General features: G+C 35.5%; 1 long non-coding RNA gene and 1 pseudogene across 2 annotated transcripts; one reads left to right on the top strand and one right to left on the bottom strand.

Annotated features, from left to right (window-relative positions):
* LOC18010495 overlaps positions 1 to 2,242 on the bottom strand; it is a 5,479-nt pseudogene extending 3,237 nt beyond the window's left edge.
* Positions 2,243 to 2,476: 234 nt separating this feature from the next.
* On the top strand, positions 2,477 to 3,930 carry LOC112082816. 2 transcript variants are annotated; one of them, XR_002897361.1, is made up of 4 exons: positions 2,477 to 3,080; positions 3,186 to 3,245; positions 3,649 to 3,743; positions 3,834 to 3,930. It is a non-coding gene; the product is annotated as an uncharacterized LOC112082816 (long non-coding RNA). The 2 variants fall into 2 exon arrangements; XR_002897360.1 differs by having other exon boundaries at positions 3,827 to 3,927.
* Positions 3,931 to 6,011: the final 2,081 nt, after the last annotated feature.

Below are 6,011 nucleotides of genomic sequence, written 5' to 3'. Positions count from 1 at the left end.
CGAGTGAATTTATTAAGGAGTTAGCAAAGGAGGTGTTGGATGCTCAATCAAAACAACGAGCGGGCCAAGGCGGTGGAACAAGAGTGGACCGTAGGATAGCTTGGAGAGTTCCGGATGAGGGTTGGTTAAAGTTGAATACTGATGGAGCATCGCGAGGGAACTCGGGGAGAGCTAGCGCGGAGGGCGTATTGCGAGATGTAGAGGGGAATTGGCAAGTGGGGTTTGCTTTTAATATTGGGGTCTGTTCAGCGCCGATGGCAGAGCTGTGGGGAGTATACTACGGTCTATATATCGCCTGGCACAGACGAGCTACTCGAGTGGAGCTGGAGGTGGACTCAGAGATTGTGGTGGGCTTTCTAAAGACAGGGATTAGCAACGAACATCCCTTGTCTTTCCTGGTACGTCTGTGCCATGGCTTCTTCTCTAGGGACTGGATAGTCTGTATCACTCATGTGTATAGGAAGGCTAATCGTCTGGCTGACGGATTAGCAAACTATGCATTTACTTTTCCGTTTGGGTTTAGTTTGTTAGAGTCACCGCCGAGTTGTGTTGCTTCGATTCTGGCGGATGATGCTCGAGGTGTTGATTTTGTTCGAAGTGTTTATGTTTGAAGTTTTTAAGTTTTAATAAAATTGAGGAGACTTTGTCTCCTCTCCCCCACCAAAAAAAAAAGAAACGGTGTCAGGTGGAGGAGCTTATGTCACATGAGGAGGAAGTGGTGGTGGGTAGTTCATTCCATAAGGAGAGATATGTTGACCAGGGGGAGGATGATAAGAACCCGAAAGAGGAAGGGGAGGAGCATATGGAGAATAGGAAAGAATAGGAGGACCCCAAGGAACTGGTGCTGTTGAGTAGGGAGGATTTGGCAATTGCCCACCAGTGGCATATTGTTGTGAAGGATAGGCACTAGACGGCTGGTTTGGAAGAGGATAAGTTTGAGTTGGTAGCTGAGGAGCTGGAGGTCCAGGTGGTGTTGGCTGTTTACCAGCAATCCTAACAGCAAGTGTTTTACCTTCTAACCAGTAACCATTCATTGCCTGAACGGCAGTATTGGCCATCTGGACATCAGCGTACTTCACAAAACCATAGCCTCTGCTCAAACCAGACACACGGTCTTTGATTACCTTTTCCATCACAATTTCACCAAAAGGTGAAAACAGATTAATCAAGCCATCATCTTCAAGCATCGTAGGTAAGAACCCAATGTACAGATTTGTTTCGTCATAATTTTTGAAAAGTTTGGCCGAAATTGACCAGCTGTTGCCTCTTGTGTTCGTTCAGCACCTCATCAATAGGTTGCAAGAACTTCTCAACCATACCAGCAGCAGCTTCAAGAGCTTCCTGAGTCTTAGCCTCGACTAAAACATGCAAGTCCTCATTTTCCGAGGGGTCGTATTTCAAATCCTTCTTCTGTTGGAGCTTACTTTCTTTTACAGACTCTTTTCCCCAAATCACAATCTTAGCACTTGTTTCTCTCTACATTCTCTTCTGAGTATTCCCCCTAGGACCAATAATAAGACCGATGAAATTGTAACCAGGAAAATCTTTCATCGGAATGAAAAGCTTCTTTTGGAGCTTAGGAAGCTTATAATCCGCTGGAGGTTTAAAAGCAGGGTTCTTCTTAATGATCTGAGAGATGATCTCTTGTCTTTCTCTATTCAACTTCTCTCTGCCTCTATACTCTCTAGTGTTTATCCTAATTCCTATGTTATCATACACAGGCTCTAGTGAAAGAGACCTATGTCCTTCAGGTATATCATCCAAAGCCATACCAGACTGTAACGTCCTACTAATCTCAAGTAACCTACTATTCAAAGTTTGAATCTCAGGATCAAACTCGATAGTACTGATGAAATCCTTCATGAAATCAGATAGTTGTATTACCGGTTTCAGCTCATCATCTGCCCATCTAGACTTCCGCTTCTTCGTTCTAGTACTGGAATCACTATCGCCACCACCTCCTTCAGTGATAGGGTTATTAACCGACTGAATAGGCGGAGGATCCCACCGGCTCCGACGTTTTCTCCGGTTTGTGGTCTCCTCCTCTCCAAATTGATCCTTGTCGGTCGATTTATCCTTGTCGTTACCATTACGGGCAACCACTAGAATCTTCAGGAGTCAAAATTGCAGGATTTGAGTGATCCGAAGCGAGCGAAGCAGGATTGTCCATGACTCGAAATCCAATTAGAGTTTCAGATCTAGGAGAAGTTTCAAATCGCTGAAATTGAACCGAATCAGTCATCAAACAAATCGGAGACCGATTTTAAACCGATTGACGCCCAGCCTATCGACAAAAACCGGTTAGTTTTCGGTTTAGAGACCAATATTTTACTTGTTGGATCTCCTCAAATTAAATTATCAGATCCAAGTAGGCTTTTAAGGGAAGCTTATTCGTTGTACAAATGTGAGAGCACAACACCCTATATATATTGAGTTCTCAGATTCTTATTTCATAGCAATTTGCGATAATTCATCTATTTGCGATAATCCCGATCTCTTCTATTTCCCATCTTCTTCATCTAAGCTGCTGTAGATTTCCGATTTTCTTGATTTCAGTCTCTGTTTGGAATCAAGCTCAGAGGCGGAGAAGCATAACTAAAACCGATGATCTCTGTTAACGGATCGAGACGGAACGAGCATCCTGGCTCATCAAAACCGCCAACTCGGGTATCGCATTCTAACTTGGAACATGACCGGACAGATTCACCGTTAGGTCATTCAATAAGGTAATGAAAATCGTGAAGATTGATGCGGAAAATTGAAATGCCAGTGTGGAAGAGTTAGAAATTACGATTGGTCTCGTTAAGCTTCGAAGGAGATGCTATCTATTTGTACAATTAGGAACTGGCCAGATTATCGCTTATAGCTGGTTTGATTATCCTTTTCTATGTTTATCCTGCTCAGACATCTCAAAATTGGAAATGATTATTAGTAGTGGCTTGTTGATTTGGTTTATAGAAATGGCCTTCTGCAACAAGCTTAATGATATTTTGAAGCAAGGGGTTTCTCAAAGCTCAAATGTTCAAGTGACATCTATGCTTGGCTATCTCCGTTACATGTCACCAAGCTTTTTCTTGGTGGTAAGTTTATATATCTTCCCTTGCTTTTACTGGTTTTCTTGCTTGCACATTTGCTTGATTTGATATGTATTTTTTAACGTTTTGTGTATGTACATTTGCTTTCAGGTTTCTCATGGGGGAAGTCCTTTTAGCAAGCTTTCTCTAACTTTGGCGAAGTGACAGAAGGTAAACCATTGGTTCTGTTTCCTTTTCATTACACAATAGAAAGTGTTTTTGTTTGGATTGGTTCTAAATGGCTATGTGACTACATGTATATAAAAAGTTATTCACGAATGTTTCAGTTATTTTAGTCAAACCCGATGGAATGATGATTTAATTTGATTTTGAACGTTTGTGAGATGGTATCAGTGTTTAGTTTCGTAGTGTCTGCTTAGGGACCTAGTAATGTTGCTGATTAATTATGGTAAATATTACTCATCTGAATGTTGTGGCTTTGGTTGTGCTTGTGTATTTGCTAGCATTCTTTATTAAATTCATCATCGATGCTGTTGCTCGACTTTCTTTGCTAAGCTGGTTTTGAATTGTATTAGGCAAGAAGAAAAGGTAACACAGTTTACTACTTTTACAGGTGAATGAAAATGGTGGGGAATATGAGCTTAACAACATATTTCAACCAGCAGCATCTCACATTCTTCGTAAATGTCTATTGTGTCAAATGACCATGTAAGAATCATATCTACATATTTTTTTTTATAGGTTGTATTCTATTTATTTATATAATTCCAAATTTTGTGTATGATTCCAAGCCTGCAGGGTTACAACTTACAAAAGCACTAAATAATACGAAGAGAAGAATAGAAGAATACACAAATAATAAGATTGCAGATGTGATGTTATAGTTCTAGTGACGTTTGTATTTTATGTAAAACAGATTTCTGTATTTGATCAATTAATTTTTTTATAATTTATAAGAGTTTTTATTGATTATTCGAGTTTTTTTTGGGCAAAACAAATTTATAGTAATTTGAACTTAAAAAGTCATAGTACATATGATTATTCGAGTTATCTTTGTGAATTTTGAATTAATATTATCAATATTAATTAGCATAAAAATAATTAAAAATAATTTTTTCATATACGCCGGTTTATAAATGACCCAAAAAGAGAGGATTTGATTCTTGAATCGAAATTAGACTGATGTTAGATTTAATAAAAGAGTCGTTTATAATTTATATATCACTTTGTGTCTTTTAATTACACAAAATATCACTGCTACTCTAACACTTTTCACCTTTTATATTGGTTAGATTACAATTTTAACATTCTTCTATTCTTTGTAATTTTTTGGTTAAAGATAAAGCAATTTAAAAATAAAAAATCATAGTCTCTCTCTTGTCTCTCTTTTTCTGACAACATTTCTTTTTTTTTTATTCCTCTCTTTTCCTCAAACTTATATTCTTTATATTTTATTTAGTTTATTTTCTTTTTTACAAAAATAATTTCATAATTATTTTTATACTATCAGTTATATCTATTCTATATCTATATTTTGAATACTATTTTTCAATAGTTTACTTATATATAATACGTAAAGTTACATGTATCCATATTTAAACGTACATGTAATACACGTGGATACGTATATGTATCCATATTTAAACGTATCCATGAACATGTGGTCTATCTGGACGAAGTTACATGGATATGTAAACGTATTCACGCACATATGATACACGTGGATGCAATTACATGTGTATTATTTTTATACAATATATATAAATTATATAATTATATAAACTATTGTAAAATGAGTATCAAAATATAGACATAAAATAGATATAACTGATAGTATGAAAATAATTGCAAAATTATTTTTTTTTATGAAAATAAAATAAACAAAAAAATATGGGAAATATAAGTTTGGGGACAGAGAGGAAAGAGAGAAAAAATAAAGAAATAAAATATATTGTGGTCGCAGAGAATGAGAGAGAAGAGAGAGAGTGACTTTTTATTTTTACTTTATTTTTAGCCTTACAAAAGGTAAAAAAAGATAGAATTATAATCTAGCCAATTTAACGTGTCATAGTAGCAGAAAGAGATATTTTGTGTAATTGAAACTCATAAAGTGATATTGAGTGTAATTTTCTCTTAATAAAACCGACGTAATTTTTCCGATGTAAAAGTAAACCTCATTTGTAAAAATGAAGTTAATATATTTAACATCGTACGATGTTAAGACGATTTCTAAAACAACGCCATTTTATTAAAGTCCGTTTAAAACTGACATTAAGGTAATAATAACCAACGTCAAATGCCGCTTTATTTGTAGTGTCACTTGTCGGTTAAAAACATTGATTAATGCTTAATCAACCACTTATAAATTTATAATGTAACAAATAATTTCATTAGTTACATAAATTTTTATGGTGTTTATTTCTTTTCTAAGAAAAAAATCTTAATATATAAAAATATATTATATTAGATAATTCTATAAAACATATTTAAATATTCAAAACCTAATCCCCTGATTAATTCTTGATTTTAGGTTTAGACGCTAGACGGACCTCCCAACGCTCGACTAACGCCTAGCGATTTTTAAAATATAAAGTTTAATGAACTGACGACATAAGTACAATTCGAGATTTTACAAAGATGGCTTAGCTCTGATAGGCTGGTGTCAGTCTTAAACCTATTGTAAGCCTAATTAGTTCTTTTTTTAATATATCAACATTTTTTTCCATTGACGAACTTCTCGAACCCAATTATGTATTTTGAAATTCATCGGTTTTTCTAATGAGATCAAGTATAACTTTTAAACCATCTTAAATAGTTTTGCAGTGATACTATATTGATCAAGTTAATGTTCAGAAAGTCATGATAATACACTAGATCGAGAGTGTGGACAATACTCATAGAACGAAACAACCATTCTCTCCTATGAAAATCAGAAAATTGGGACTCGGTTTAGTAAAAGTCATATTCTGATTTAAA

This window comes from Eutrema salsugineum, unplaced genomic scaffold (genome assembly GCF_000478725.1).
Source record: "Eutrema salsugineum unplaced genomic scaffold, Eutsalg1_0 scaffold_7, whole genome shotgun sequence".
Lineage (NCBI taxonomy): Eukaryota > Viridiplantae > Streptophyta > Magnoliopsida > Brassicales > Brassicaceae > Eutrema > Eutrema salsugineum.
Note: the sequence above shows the minus strand (reverse complement) of the source record. Positions and strands in the feature narration are given on the sequence as shown.